This window comes from Neolamprologus multifasciatus, chromosome 16 (genome assembly GCF_963576455.1).
Source record: "Neolamprologus multifasciatus chromosome 16, fNeoMul1.2, whole genome shotgun sequence".
NCBI classification, from domain to species: Eukaryota; Metazoa; Chordata; class Actinopteri; order Cichliformes; family Cichlidae; genus Neolamprologus; species Neolamprologus multifasciatus.
In genome coordinates, this window is record NC_140454.1 from 16531872 (window position 1) to 16548984 (window position 17113).

Consider the following 17113-nt stretch of genomic DNA (forward strand, 5'->3'; position numbering starts at 1 on the left):
ATAGTTTTTTATTATTTTATTAAATTGGCCCTTCTTTTTTAATAGTGTGTTGAATATTACAGAAGTATTACTATTCTTTGTAAAATCTGCAGATACACAGAGTCTTTGCCTGTTTGTTTTAGATTCAATGCAGGTTTTTAAACAAATGTTCTGAATTCTCTGCCTCAGCAATCCCTCTGACAGTTGTGGAAGCCAAAGATGGAAAATATCTCAACTGAAGTTTCTACCAACATATTATTCTAGAGTTAGCTTGGCACTGGAACAACCGTTAGGATGTGGTTTTAACTGCCTGTTCCTCTGTTGTCATGAAAAGCTTTAACTATATTTGCCATCTGTTCTTGTGTTTCCACCAACTTGTCAAAAGCTTTCATCATCAGTGAAAACTGTTGACAGCTACAGTAATGTGGTTACTGTAAATTCAGGAATGAAAAATCCACCTGCCTTCAGTAACACCCTTCCCTAAGGGTAACAAGTATTTAAGGTTATAATGTACAATAGTGGCCAATTGTGGACACATCAACCATTCATATGGAATTACATGTTTTCCTTTTTTGCTTAATGTGCCTATAGAAAGCACCATGACAGTATCCAGTCAGTGTGCTAGCACAGCTGCAGCAGGTTTGTTTGCATTGAAGCTCTGGCTGATGTTCTTTACTCCTCCTGATAACACGAGTCATTAAGCTGTAGTTTATAAAACCCACAGTGTTTTTATCAGAAACACTAAATTAATTACCAGTACAATACAAAAACTCACACAGAGAATAGCTTCACTGCACACTGTGAATGGTGCTAAATTTCTCTTGTGCATGATGATGGTGCACACACTGTGAAATAGTGTGAAATACTGTGAAAAACAATGTCAACCTTCAAAATGCACTCTCAGCTGCTAATCTGACTTTTCCTTGACCAGTTTAAGAAAAGAAATGGCTTGATAGTAGGTCGATAGACCATTTTTCACAAAACTGTATTCGGTATATGAAGCTAAAATCTCACAGCATGTGTGTTTAAACGTTAAATAATAATAATTTTTACCCCCAGACGTAAAAAGGCTGATGGAGTATTGTCATGGGTGGGTGGTGGTGATGTGTCATGGAATTTTCTGTGGAAAAAGGCATTTGTGTGGAACCAAGCTATTTTATTACTGCATGCGTGCAGGAGAGCGAACACACACATCAAAAACATCACATGTCTAAGTTATGAGCACTCTGCCCTTGGAGTCTCAGCCCCTCTTTCATACCCTCACACACAATGCTCTGTATCTTCCCAGATATAGCAGGTTTTCGTTCCACGGGCTGTTACTGAGCAGAGAACAACTCCCACCATCTTTTCCCAGGAAGCACCTGGCACTGGTCATCTTGAGAGTTTCGTTCTTCTACGCCCTAACAGTTAACAGATAACACAGTGAAACATCTTTAAGCCAGACGTTCCCAAAGTGTGGGGCCCGCCCCCTAGGGGGGCGCAGAGCCATTGCAGGGGGGGCGCGGCATGAAAAGGGAAAAAAAAAAAAAAAAACAACGCTTGGACACTGCTTGCACGGGCGCCCACACGAACGCAAAGCAGGAGATGAAGCATAGCTGAATATGTTTCCAAACCAACTTCATTCTATGGTGAAGCATATCTTCCCTTTGGTTTCACCTGCACAAGTGCCGAGGTAGGTCTCCCTGCAGGATTGGTTTTCCCTTCGTTGGGAGCAGCGCTGGGCTGTTTAAATCACGGACAAACAGTATCCCACATTCTTGATTTGTAGTTCACAAACACTTGTTGTAATGACTACTCCTGACATTTTGGAGATGTTAGCTCTTTATACAGTAAAGTTACAGTGGGATACAAATAACATCAGGCTCATCCTGCCACAATTTGTTCCCCGGTTCAAATCACGGACAAACAGCATCCAACAGTTGTTTATGTTTTTGAACCCATTTTGCAGAGGGATTTTTTGAAAAATGTATTGATAGCAATGTTGAATATTATTACACAGGGAAAAAAAACAACTACATGTAAAATAATTACACCATTACGCCTCTGCCTTTCTAAATGGAGGGACAGTAACTGCGTGTATATGTAAGCGTGTAAAACCTGCAGATAGTCAGATTAACAGTATTTCGTCTCTGTCTGCCATTCTGCAATTCATCTCATGTAAACAATAACGTGCACACAGCGTGAGGTGAAAAAAGGCACATACCTTTGACATTGCGTGACGAACTCTGTATTCCTCGTCCACACGTAAACGCAAAAAAGGAGTTTTAAAAAATCTCTGTTCTCGGTGATTCGAAACGCCGTTTACGTGTGGACGAAACAGCTGCGTTTTCAAAAATACCCGTGTAGGTGTGGACGTAGCGTAAAAGACTTAGTAGTTTATTTTCTTACTACCTGTCATTTATTGCAGATTACTTGTATTTGCTTAATTGTTTACTAAATGTTTGAGGTGTGAAATAAACCGCAATGGAGCAAAATATGGGCGTGTGTGGTTGGAGGATGTGTTCGTGCGTGCACGCGCGCGAGGGGGGGCGCGAACATTTTTCTTGTAAAACAAGGGGGGCCCAGCAAAAAAAGTTTGGGAACCACTGCTTTAAGCAAAGCTAAGCAGTTTTCACAAGGTCATGCTGACAAATACACATACTTCATCTAAGCATATGCAAAAGCACTTAAATACTTTAAATGAGAATAATAGAAATTTTCTATTACACATGCAAATTTGTGAATGCGATAACTTGAATGAGGCGATGTAGAAGTTTGAAGTCGATGCTATAAGTGCAGCTTCTAAAAATCTTAGATGAGTTTGAATCAGAGGTTTTCTGAAATTCTTGTGAATGCGATAACTTGAGGACAAAGTGACAAAGGATTTTGAAATTGACACCATAGGTGTATCTACTAGGAGAATGAGGGGTAGCATTGACGGTCACCAGTATTTTTTTTGCTTTTCTTTACAAGCTCCTTAGACTACGATGACCTGGATGACTGAGAACCTTCACAGACACTTTGACCAGTTAGTTAACCAATCAACTATTTGCTGCCAAGTTTGTCTGTCAAATGAAGATATGTTTGTATTTTAATTGTGTAGGTTACATTTAGCTAAATTCATCTTAATCCTTTATAGCAATAGTTACACTAGTATGTGTTTTTTTAACTCTAAACTTTAAATCTCTAAACTTGTTTATTGAAAGAGTCAGCATTAATAAATAAACTGTGCCTTGTCTTTACTCTCATTTACACATGTACACAGGGGATATTTGTGAGAGCCATTTGACAACATGTCCTTACACTACACATTAAAACAGTCTTCTCAAACTGTGGAGCTGGTGGTGTGACTACTGTAGGGAATAATTGGCTGACATTTCAGAGAAAGCTGGAGAATTACTTCGTTAAAGCATTACACAGTCAGGGTTCCCTGCTTTTGGAAAGCTATACATCATATCAAATCATATATCATACACCTGTGTCTCAGATGGTTGTACTTTTCAATTTATTTAGGCTTTTGTGTGGCAGCTTTTTTTAAAGCATTCAATCACTAAAGTGTGTTGTTTGATCTGTATTCTAAATTGACCAATTATAAATCATTTGGTGTGCTTGCTTTATATCTTGTGTTTTTTACTGTTTGCTTAAAATTAAACTTTGTTTTGTAATTGCTTTTATAACATGTTGCACTGCTGAAATACTTCGTGTTATCATTTTTCTTCAAAAGTAAATAATCATGCATAAAATCAGTACGTTCCTCTCCCTCAGTATATACATTCAGGTGTGTAAACCCCATCTGTGATCCTTGATATTGAATTCCAGTTGGACGTTTTGGTCTTGTGGAGAGAAGAAATCAAATGTGGAATTCTCTGGCATCTGTAAAACATGGTGGAGGTTCTGTCATGGTATGGAGCTGCATATCAGTCAGTCGTGTTGGCGATCATGTCAAATTTAAAGTTATGAACAAAGAAAAGTACCATCAGATTTAGATCCACCATGAAATTACATCTGAAAAGAACCTGACAGACAATGGATTCCCAAATGGACTCCCAGTGCATTAAAAGCACACCTGGATAGAAAACTACACAGTGGAATATTATCAGTGTATTCACCTGTCTGAGGGAGAATGAGCTCTATTGCCTCCGTAGAGTGGGATGAAGTGGGAGAGAAGGATTCACCATGATGGAGTTTCGTTGCTTTCTCACAATACCACCAAAATATCATCCAGGTGACAGCGAGCACACTGCATCAGCTAGTAGCTCATGCCATTTCCCGAACTGACCAGTGGTCACAAACGTATACAGGCAGGGGTTTCAGACAGGAAGATGGGATTGGGGGGGGGTTATAAGAATCAGAATACTTTATGAATCCCTAAGGAAATTATGTATGTAATTATGAGCAGTTGACGACCCTCCTTTCATTTAGTATTCAGGTCAGTGGTGATTCAGGGCTTGTTGTTGGAATTATGGTTCATATATTTACATAGGCAGTGATCTCAGTGATGCAGTCTATGATGCTGTTTATGCCATCCTCACGTGGATCCTTGAACACACCCCAGCCTGCAGTGTCGACGCAGTCCTTCAGGCACTCACCGACTACTTCCTGATTCTTTCTCCTCACAGACTGTAGCCAGAGGGAGTCTTTGAACTGCAGGGACAACATGATGATTCCTCTTAAACACATTAGCTCAATGACACAAGGACAACATCCCCACCATAATTAAATTACTTGGACAGAAACAGGCATTTAAACTGATTAAAATCGACTCAGCCTATAGTACATGTATCTGGACAATGTATCTTTTGTTTTTCAGAAACTGTATGATGTGCTTTTCAAACAGATTATTACTTGAGACATTTTGTTTTATTTTTCAAATGATAATCTAAAACATCGAACCTGGATTTAACATACTCTACATTTATGTTTCTTTTCTGTATATGTCTCTCCTCTCTCATGTTCTGTCTTCTGTCGTTGTCTTAGTTCAAGATTTGAACCTTGACTTGAAAATTATAGTAGCCAGCAGATGGTGATAGTTTAACATATGTTATGCCTAAATTGAATACTTGTTAGGTCAACCTTTTTAAGTGTGACTGTAAGAAGTCAAATTACTATACTGATGGGTGCAAATGTGTGAGAGCTGAAACAAATTGTAGAAAAACAAAAAAGGAACAGCAACAACAGAGAAAATCCAAGGAAGAAGAAAATATTGAGGCAGAAACACAGTTAAGGAAAGGCTCAGCAAAGAAGGTCAGGATAAAACAGATGGAGGCCCCAGATGAAGCTCTCACAGGCAAGGGTGCTGGCGATAACTAATTTAGCTTAAGAAATAATAACACGTGACTGGAAAAAAGTGGAAAATTTCCTATTTGAGATATCCGCAGACAACAGTATGATTTTGATAATGCTAATGAGAATAAAGCATATAGAGAGGCCATGTAAGGTCAGATACCCCCAAAAGTTGATTCTGTTCTTCTGGACGTAGCGTTTTCAGTGGGAGAAACGTTTCATCACCGACTTCTTCGGTCTCAGCTGACTGCAGGTTTCCCCAACCTTATAAACAGTACATTTGCATAATGACTGAAACCAGTCCACTGAAGGAACAATGGGCTGGGAGGTCAGTTCCTTCATTATTAATATGCAAATTCTCATGACCATTTATCAACAACCACTAATCAAAGACCACTGCTCAATGGCCATGAGTCCCATTCATAGAGAGATGGGGAATGGTTGCAATCACAGCATTGTAAGATGGTGAAAGATGTACCCTTAGATACCCTCCTAGATTTAAAGATGGTCTTTCCCTTTTCACCTAAAAGGGAAAGACCATCAAATATAGAAAATAGAGAAAGAGCTCCACATAGTGGTCGTAATGTTGTACTAATCTGTCCAAGCTACAGGATCTGTATGTATCGAGCTCCTGCAGGAGGAAATGCAGCTACTCTGACTGAACTGATGCTCAAAGTTGGCATTTACATGTACAGATGACTCCTGGCTGCTGTTGCAGTATTTAAAGGACACCATGTGCTCTGGGTTTTGCTTGATTCATCACTTTTTGGTGGAAAGCAGTTGATCTGGTGCAATCTTTAGCTGCGAAATATTTGACTACTAAACTTTAAATTAGATACACTTTAACAAATGCTTACTGCTACATAAACAAAATCACTTTAGTTTCTTGATAGAGCCAAGTAAAGTTAATTTGATACACTCAGAGGGTGTTCTGTTATCACATTGAACACCTCAAAGACAAAGGAAATGATAACTGATTTCCGAAGTTTTAGGCCTTCTTCAGCTTGTAAAAGTGTGTAGGGCAGACACAGAGGTGGTAATGAAATATAAATATCTAGGTTTACACCTAGATAACAAACTAAACTACCTGTAATGATAAGTAGGCTTTTCTGATGCTGCAGTCTGCTGGGGATGAAGCATAAGAAACAAGGATGCAAGGAGACTGGACAAACCAGTGAAGAAAACTGGCTCTTTAATTGGAGCCAGAATGGACACGCTAGGGGAGATGGTAGAAAGATGCACATGAAGGATGATAGAAGCCATCCTGAATAACTGTGGTCGCCAACTTTACGGCATTTTTATGAAACAGAGTTGCAAAACAGCATTCCCTCCCACAGCTATTTAAATTCTCATAATAATAGCAGATGAGCTTTGTTATATGAATTTCACTTTGGGATTGATAAAGTTATTTTAATTCTTATTTTTATTCTACTAGCTGCAAATTCAGTCCTTGTAATCTCGGGTGCAGAATCAGAGCTATTTAAGGGTTTCACTGGCTGCCTCCCTTCCTCCAAGACACACACACACACACACACACACACACACACACACACACACACACACACACACACACACACACACACACACACACACTTCCTGCACAGCTTTACCTCCGTTTCCTATCAAAAAAAAATCTCATTTCTGCCTTATTGGCTTTCTTATTACGCTTATTACAAGTCTGCCGTTTTTTGGGTTTTTTACCCCCCAAAATGACCTCTGACAAGAAATTGACTGTACAGAAGAAATTTCAGCTAAAACTCCAAGGAGTCATGCAGACAGACTTCTTTCTCACAGCAGCTTTGTCCTTATCATATAAAAATCAGTTACATATAGAACTGATTTACACTGACAGAAAATGGAGTTTCACCAATTCTGATCAAAATGGGCAGTATGTGGCCTGTGATGCAAAATGAGTTTGACACCCCTGGGCTCTAATATTGACCAGTAAGAAACCACCACACTCCGGCCTGGAATCCAAGACCCAAAGCTGCCGCAGGTTGTTAGAGTTGTTAGCCTGGTTACAAACAGGGAAAGGTGGTCACTTGGAAGAACAAGCACCCAAAAACATATCAATCTTGCATCTTCCTGAGAAAGGCTTTCCACCCACCTTATTAGACCTGGCGTTGTTAGAGTGTGGGTCTCTACACCAGATCCTGGAGCTTCTATTCTTGAGCTCAAACTTCTCTACATTTTGACTAGTTTCCTTGGGCACAGAGGGTCTCCAATCTAGTATTTTTATCCCAGCAGATCCACATGAATCCTAATTAAAGCGAGTCCTCCCTCCGGCATTATCAGATTATTTTAAAAGCAAAACCAGGCCAGGTTAAAAATCCTTTCCTTTAAAATGTACACTTTTTATCCTGGCGCCTCCAAAGTCAACTTCTCTGCTGCAACAGTGTCCTACTAAAAACAATAACACCCCTCCAGTTTCCTTTATAAAGAAGGGCTAAAATCCTTCCAAATCAACTGCTTCCTGTACTCAGCTCCAAATAGTTAGCAGCTGGACTAGAGTAGAATCTCAACTCCCCCATCGGTGTGACTCACCTCACACAAGACACAAAAACATCTAAGCATGCAGTTAGCAAAAAAATGAAAAGCAATTCCAACCCAAATGTTTAGTGGAAGATTCTCTCAATTCTTTTCCACCACGCTACACTGTGCAACACATAAACTGCTCCATCTTAATTTATATCAATATTCTAACTGAAGAGAAGATAAGGTAAGATATTTTTTTACTTGTTTTCACCTGGACCTGGGGCTGTAAACTCGCCTAAACTTGCAATCCTACAATCTTTTTTATTTTTTATTTGCAGTCACATAAATCTCAGAAGAGTTTTTATGGTTGCTTTTAAATAGCACAAAGAAGCACGTATTCCAAACCCATCAACCTCCAAGGATTGTGGAGCAATTAGCCAAACTCCTCCTCTCCCAGTAGATCGGAGAGGTAGTAGATTTTTCTGTGACATTCCTTTTCGCCCTAACAGATTTTATAAGACTTATCACTTAATAACTCACTAACTGTTGCTGGCACATCGCTTATCTCTCGTGGAAACAGTCATGCGTTTTTTCCCTGGAAATTCCAGCCACTTTTCTTGGAAACTCTTTGGTTTGGTGCTTATCTCTCCGCTCCTGTTCACCAGCCATGCTGACGGTATGTAGCCCTTGTCTTTGCTCTAATGTGTCCGTTTGGTGCGGATGTAACTACGAATCATATCTAAACCTGTACTTTTGTAAATTAAGTAAAAAAAAAAGACTGTGCTCATTTAAAAATTGCAGACACTGCTTACTGACAGCAGTGGAAGGTAATTGGCTGCGCTGTGAACAGAAATCCATGTTGTTGTTGTTTTAAATTGTGATATAAAAGCAGTTTTAAATCTACGACCTAATGAGATTGATATTACAAACCATTCTTTTTGACCCACAATGAATTTCGATATGATCTTCCTAACTTTTAAATGTGTTTAAAATACACCCATGGACTAAGAAACTAACAGTGTGCTAGTGTACATACAAATATAAAGTCAATTCATTTCAGTAAACCTGCCAATTACAGGACAGTTTTTCTCAAAAAACAAAGTGGCAGTTTTTTGTTTTTTTTTTATATATAAATGAGAGGCTGAGGAAGAATCTGCATGGTTTTCTATAAGGCTGAACCCATCTGTTAGAAAGAGCTGGGACTAGCCTGTTTGGTGCCCTGGGCGAACACCCCCTCTGTGCTGTTGCATGCTGGGGCAGCAGGTTGAGGGTCACAGATACCAACAGACTAAATAAACTGGTCCATATGGCCAGTAATGTTGTGGGGGATGGAGTTGGACTCCGTTAGGGTGGTGTCTGAGAGGCAGATGTTGTCCAAGATAAGGCCAATCATGGAAAATACCTCCCACCCACTCCATGATGTACTGGCTAGTCACAGGAGCACGTTTAGTGAGAGACTGAGATTACCAAAAAGCAGGAAATCATTCCCGCCTTTGGTCATCTCCCTGTACAACTCCTCCTCAACTGGAAGGTGATATTACTGAACTGAACTCAAATATTATTAACGAATTCCAAAAGGGGCTTTGGAAAGAGTCATTTTTTTTCATTCCCAAAACATGGAAAAATCGTTTCAGCAGTTTCCACTGCCAAGGAGCCTTAGCATGGGAGTTACTTTTTGGACAGTGCAAAATAATGAATGCAATCTGTTGAGTTCAATATATACCTAGAATTTTGAGTTTTCAGGCTTCGAATCAGTTTCAGATTTTTTTTTTTAGAGCCATGCAGATTTACAGGTTAGTGGACCTGACCTGTGTTGGGAATACTGGGTTCTGATGAAGTACCAGTCAGTGACGACTGTAATGATGCAGCCTGTCTGGCAGAGTAATGTTGCTGACCAATTTTGATTGTTTTTCTTTTTCCGGTCCACTACTTCCTGCATGAAGAGATGTTATGTCATACAGGAAAAGCAGATTCAAAAGCTGTTCATTATACTTCACCGATCTCCTCAGTCATAAGATCCATGCAGCACAAATGGGAAGCGGTAGAAGTTTGTCGTCTACAATTTAAGCTACAATAGTCTGGGGCTGCTTAGCTGCTTCAGGACCTGGACGGCGTTCCATAACTGATGGAAATAGGACTTCTGATCAAAATCATGATGGGGAATGTCCGCCCATCATAATCCACATTTGGATTATTCAGCAAGGCACCAGCAAGTCCACCTGTGTATGGTGAAAAAACTCTCACGTGTGGCTGAATTAAAATAATTATGTACATTGATGTGAAGCACTGGATTGCAGTATTTGCGACAAGGTTTGCACAAGAGGAAAATTTGAAAAATATCACTTCCAGACATCATTAGTATTTCTGCCACCCAGAACTAACACAGCTCTCTCTCTGTTTTTGCAGTCTCTCCCACCAAAGTGAACATTAGAGCAATTTCAGAGGACTCATTTGAGTGTGTGACAGAAGAGAGCCCAAATGCAAACGTTACCTGGTACAGGTAAAGTAGTTTATATAATGGTTTCAGCTCAAACATGTTCTGGAAAAGCCTTTAGAGAGACAGAGTGACATTGTATTTAGAGCTATATTACCTGTAACAGAGGTCAGTTCAATTTTAGGAGGGAGGAGGAGGGAGACAGGGCAAAAGACAGACAGAAAATAAACTGTAGAAACAATAATATCAGATTAAAGCTCAGTGTGAACACTTCAAGCACATAAGCTGCAGTCTGATCAGATGGCCAGCCAATTTAAAAGTACAACATTTAAACTTTAGCTCACAGTGTTTTCAGAAAATATCAGCACTGGGAGCAGCGTGTGAGCAAGCTGTATGTTCAGAAAATAAATGACATATTTATACACATATAAAAATACTTTTAAAAATGTAAGCTAAGGTTTTGGTCTTTCAACAAAGGAAACATCATTTGGATGCTGACAACAAGTGTTTTACAGCTTTCATCTATTCAGTGTTAACTTTCATTTTGTTTATCAAAAGGCCCAAATCTTTGTATAGCAATCAACATTAGCATGCAGATACAAAATCAGTTACAAAAAATATTGAGACAATGTGTAAATAAAAACAGAATGCATTGATGTGAAAAAAGTTGCATTTTATTAACAGTAGAACACAGCAAACATATAAAATGTTCAATCAGAACTTTTTTTTCTGGTTAACTTTTAACTCGAAACAATACATCTAAAAACAAGTCAGGACATGACCGTGTTTACTACTGTGTACTCTTATGTCTTCATTTAATAACAGTCCATAACCTATAACCTGACGATACTAGCTGCAAATGTTTTCACGTGGTGAAAGGTCTGGAGAGTTCAGACTCTCGACTCTTCTGCTATGAAGCCAGACTCTTGAATACCACAGTGTGCAGTTTAGCATTGCTAACAAAGAGCTAATAACTGAAATTCTTTTGACTTTTGGCACAACTCACATTGTACTGCCCTCTCTGTACAATTTCATGTAGAGTCTCATTCATGTTTTTCCAGATCTGGCCAGTCTTTGCTGCAGTCTGCTGTCAAAGGTAAAGGGTGCAAAGCTACAACTGCTGAGTCTGAGCTCTGACCTAAATGGCCTCTATCAGTGTGAAGCATATGGAAGAAAACACAGTCAGCTGTATGTGCATGTGACATCAGGTGAAGTGAACTTGTATTTAGCTGTGCAGTTTGTTAAAATCTTTCTTAATTTGTTTCTTACGTTTTGGATTCGACCTTTTGTAGATGTTTTCATTGTGATGTTGTTCAGTTTTCTTCTTTGTTGACTTCTGTCAAGGATTGAAAGAGAAACATTTGCTTCCAGATTTAAAGTCAAATTATTCCAACCATCCTGAAACAACATGTTAGAATTCCTTGATAAACAGATATTTTAATGAAGTGGTTGACTTAAACCGCAGCCAGCACCACATACAAGTTTCAGTTCAGATTTATTTATATAGCAGCAAATCACAACAACAGTTGCCTCAAGGCGCTTTATATTATAAGGTAAAGACCCTACAATAGTATACAGAACACAGAAAATCCCAACGATCATGATGCCCTATGAGCAAGCACTCATAGGCGAGAGTGGGAAGGAAAAATTCCCTTTTAACAGGAAGAAATCTCCAGAACCAGGCTCATCTGCTCCAACCAGTTTGGAGTGAGCAAATAAAGACATGCTTTGGATGAATTTGAATGGGATGATGCATCCTCAAAGGATGTTCAAGCCACTGATTGTTGTTTTCAAACACCTGTAACCAACATATTCTCAATATGATGGTTACAGGTGTTTGAATACTGTTTGATTCATCTAAATCCATCCATCCATCCATTCGCTTCCGCTTATCCTTTTCAGGGTCGCGGGGGGCGCTGGAGCCTATCCCAGCTGTCATAGGGCGAGAGGCGGGGTACACCCTGGACATGTCGCCAGTCTGTCGCAGGGCCAACACACAGGGACAGACAACCATTCGCACTCACATTCACTCGCACATTCACACCTAGTGACAATTTGGATTATCCAATTAACCTATCCCAGGGGTCGGCAACCTGCGGCTCTGGAGCCGCATGCGGCTCTTTTGTCCTTATACTGCGGCTCCTGGTGGTTTGGGAAAATAAATTAGAAGTATTTAGCTGAAGTGTATTTTATTTGTGTTTAGTTCTTTTTTTAACTTGTAGTTCTAAATTGGAAGATTATTGTGATTTTGAAATATAAAAATAAAATTACATCTTATTATTTTTTCACCGCTCAAAATAAGCGTCACACTCGCGGAAGCCGGTATACCCGCCGAAACGCCGTGCATTTATCGAGACTTTTGACCCCAGGTAGGCCAGCTATGGATCTTCGGATCCACATTATGTCAGCAGCTCCACCATGAACTATGTTAAAACAAACACCGCTCACGCCTCACAGATGACAGCTTAAAGTCCTGCGTAAAGATGAAAGCCCCGATTTGCAGATACTGCGCAGCGGTCGGGACCATAAGTCTTATTGTAAACATATCACGGCAGACCCGACGATGTTTCCATGAACATGCTTTTCAGCATCTCTTTACTGACCACTTTTCACACACGGTTGCTGTACGCATACAGCCGGCTGTAGCTTTTCAGCTCACAGCCCGACACATACCAGCACAACAGCAAAGAGAGCACAGACTTTAAGGCAGCAAGGCGTGATTGCGGGTGCAGCTCAGGTGCGTCCGCCTCCCAGCGGCGCTGCAGACCACGCCCCGCCACACACATTAACCAGGTAAAATACATATTTAGGCGGAATTTTGCAAATATCTATTTTTCCTTTTTTAGCAACATAGTGCTTTTTTCCAATTACTTTTTAAAAGTCAGGTCAAGGCTCCAAAAGCCCAAAGGCGATATAAGGGTGGTAGCTCACAACAGTTTTTGTTTGCTGGATCATTTTAGTTCAGCTGGGTGTCTTTCCTTTTGTTATATTTCTTTAAGAGTTAAAAATGTGTTAATTACATAAATAAAATGTAATTTTCTCTGTAGCACTTCATGGATTTCATAAGCAACACACTTTAGTTGCTCTGTGGATTCTTTTAAAAACCAGTTAAAAACTTTTCTGTTCAAACAAGCCTTTTGTTGATCTACTTATTTTAGATTATTTACATTATTTACATTTGATCTTTTACATTGTGTATAATGTCTATTGATTGTATTGTTTATTTTAATCTTTGTGTACAGCGCTTTGTGACTGCCTCTCTGTGAAAAACGCTTAATAAATAAACTTTACTTACTTACTTTAGTTGTTCACACAAAGCATAAAGGTAAAAAATATATATATGCAGTGTTATCTTCATTTTAGATTTCAAAAAGTATTTGCGGCTCCCAGTGTTTTCTTTTGCATGGAAACCGGGTCCAAGTGGCTCTTTGGGTGTTAAAGGTTGCAGACCCCTGACCTATCCCCACAAGCTGCATGTCTTTGGATGGTGGGAGGAAGCCGGAGTACCCCGAGGGAACCCACGCAAACACGGGGAGAACATGAACATGCAAACTCCACACAGAAAGACCCCAGCCTGATGTTGGAATTGAACTCAGGACCTTCTTGCTGTGCGGCAACAGTGCTAACCAGCATGCTGTGCTGTTTGGGTCTTATTTGGAGCTCTGCTTTCTCTGAATGTTGTTGGAGCTGCAGCGTGGTACTTCTATAGATGCAGACATTTTCAAAGGTACTTAGAACCATAACCCAGCATACACTTAATATGTAGCATAATATGGAAAACTCCTTATATCAAAGCTTATCATAAACCTTGACAGAAATATCTGATGCATTTAGTCATTAATGTTTATTTGAGATTTCACAAAAAAACAAAACAAAAACAAATACAACCAAATACAATAAAGTTAAAGTCCAGCCTAGGAAGTTCTGAAGTAGTTGAAAATTCTGATTTCACACTAATCTGCATCTTACTGTGTTGCACAACACTTAAGCCCTTTAATTCAGTCTTCTTTTCTTTGTTTGTTTTTTCTAAAAAACAATCATGATTTTGATGCTATTTTTTGAGCTCTTAAACAACTGTTTCTTCAGAGAAATGCTGTCCTCACAGGACAGTCATACTGGATTTTATTAAATATGATGATTGCGGGGGCGACCGTGGTTCAGGGGGTTGGGAAGCTCATCTGTAACCGGAAGGTTGCCGGTTTGATCCCCCTGCTCTCTGTCCTGGTCGTTGTGTCCTTGGGCAAGACATTTTACCCTACCGCCTACTGGTGTTGGCCAGAGGGGCCGATGGCGCAGCCTCGCTTCTGTCAGTCTGCCCAGACAGTTGCAGCTGTAGCTTGTCTCCACCAGTGTGTGAGAGTGAATGAATAGTGGAATTGCAATTGCAAAGCGCTTTGGGTGCCTAGAAAAGCGCTATATAAATGCAATCCATTATTATTATTGCTTTAGATTAAACAGAGTGAAAAGCATCAACCTTAACCATCTGCAGCAGTAATATTAATTATAAAACACAGATGGGAAAAACCTTTCTGTAGAATAATTACTTTTACTTGACATCACCTACATACGCGTTGTCAGTAACTTGTTTGTATTAAGCACATTGAGTTTACATATAACTAAAAGCGCTTTATAAATACACTTGTCAATCATACAGATTTATGTGGAGTAGTGTGATTTCAGTGTTTTATTGCTATTTTAGGAATGGTTCAAAAAAATTATTTGACCACTCGTCATTGTCAGCTAATAGTAAATAAGTAGTAGTAGTAGTAAGTAAAATATTTTATAATTCTTCAGCCAGGAAGATGTGCAGTGTAGCAAGCTCCAGAAGGTGATCAGCATATTTAAAAGAAGAAAAAAAGAGGCAGCACAAAAGGTAAATGGCCTGCATTTGTATAGCGCTTTTCTAGTCCTTAAGGACCCCAAAGCGCTTTACACTACATTCAGTCATTCACCCATTCACACTCACATTCACACACTGGCGATGGCAAGCTACATTGTAGCCACAGCTGCCCTGGGGCGCACTGACAGAGGCGAGGCTGCCGGACACAGGCGCCACCGGGCACTCTGACCACCACCAGTAGGCAAACATGGGGTTAGTATCTTGCCCAAGGATATTTGGCATGCAGCCAGGAGGCAGCCTGGGATCGAACCACCGACCTTCTGATTAGTGGCTGACCTGCTCTGCCACCTGAGCTACAGCCACCCCAGGTATGTTTAAACAGTGGGAAAAAATGTGTGTGTGTGTGTGTTGGGGGGAATAATGACTTAATGTCTGTATGTGTTATGTATGCCATACTTTATAGCTTTAGTTATGCACAATATTTCTTTTTAATTATTGTAACTGCCTTTTTGAGAGAGCAGTTGAGCAATAAATGTATTAACTTATCATTTTTTTCATTACTATTATGTGTGTTGACTACTTAGAACATTTAAATTAATATCTTTTTCTAAAATCTGCAGAAACACTGAAAGTCTTTTTATGTTCAGTTAAATTTAAACACAGCTTTAAACAATGTGTCTGAATTCTCTGCCTCAGGAGTGTCTCTGGCAGGTGTGGAAGACATTTGGATTGAAGGCGCCATCATCCTTTTGTTCCAGACTCGACTACTAAATAGGATAAAAAATGGATGAAGATTCTTGGTTCTCATCTATATCTGCCTGTCATTGCCATTTGGGTTTCATCAGCAATAAAACTGGTTGCGGCAGTTTTATTGTTTTCCACCCGCTTATTAGTATTAGAACCACCAGCACAAAAACATGTTACCACTGCAAAGATTATCCACAGCTATAAAAATGTATTCATTCAGCACCATGTCTCTTTATACTCTAAATGCACTTTGATGTCATGTACTGTGTTTTCTGTAAGCTGCTTTCCATTTCAAAATGTAAAAGGCTAAGTAGAATATTTCACTGCTGTCTTCACACAAAGTAATCGCAATGAAACCCTCTGATCATCTGTTTTGTGTTGACTTCATGGTATAAATATACTTGCTTAAGACAGAAACCAAATTCAGCAACAATGGATTGAATTAATGGTTTTTCTTTATTTTTGTGCCTATTTACATTATAGATTCTCACTGAAGACATCAAAACTATGAATGAACACTTGTACAGACCAGCTGCCAAACAGTGTTGCAGGAGAACAGACTGTTCTCCAGCACGCCTCAGTCTACTGAGAGGAGTACTTGTGGTTTTAATAAAAATTATGTTCTTGTTTAAAGTCCATTTTGCCAACATTAAGCTTGACATATTTGCATGTTTGGAAGTGTCTTGATCTGCCATCTTTTGGAAAAGATTTGAATGCACGGGATGAATTTACCTGAAATGATTCATCGGCATGTAATGAGGTGAAATAACCAGCAGATGGCAGTTCATTATCTCTTATGCTAGTGGTACCCAAAGTGGGGGCACGGTATGGATTAAAAAAAAGAATGCTTGGACACTTCTAGCATTATGGACAGGTTTTTTGACAGGGCTCCCACACAACTGCAAAGCAGAGGTTGAAGCATCGCCAGATATGCTTCCAAGCAAACGTCCTTCCAAGCCAAAGACTAGAAAATATGATTTTAATGCAGGCTCAATCGTCCAGGTAAGTAAATCTTCAAAAGTTGATTCTGTTAATCTGGAAATCAGGGTTTTCAGTGGGAGAAACGTTTCGTCACTCATCCAAGTGACTTTTTCAGTCTCAGCTGACTGCAGTTTCCCCAATCTTATAAACAGTGCATTTGCATAATGACTGAAACCAGCACCTTTTCACCTAAAAGGGAAAGACCATCCAGGTGCTCACTGTCACTTGGATGATATTTTGATGAGTGACAAAACATCTTCTTGAAAATGCTACTTCAAGAAGAACAGAATCAACTTTTGTGGATTTTCTTACCTGGATGATTGAGCATTCATCAAGAAGGTCAGATACCATTCATGCTGCATGATTTAATATGAAGGCTACAGGCATAGCGCTAA

General features: G+C 39.6%; 1 protein-coding gene across 1 annotated transcript in view; it reads left to right on the top strand.

Annotated features, from left to right (window-relative positions):
* LOC146500560 (nectin-3-like) overlaps positions 1-17113 on the top strand; it is a 78883-nt gene that overhangs the window by 49932 nt on the left and 11838 nt on the right. The gene's annotated exons all lie outside the window — the stretch shown is intronic.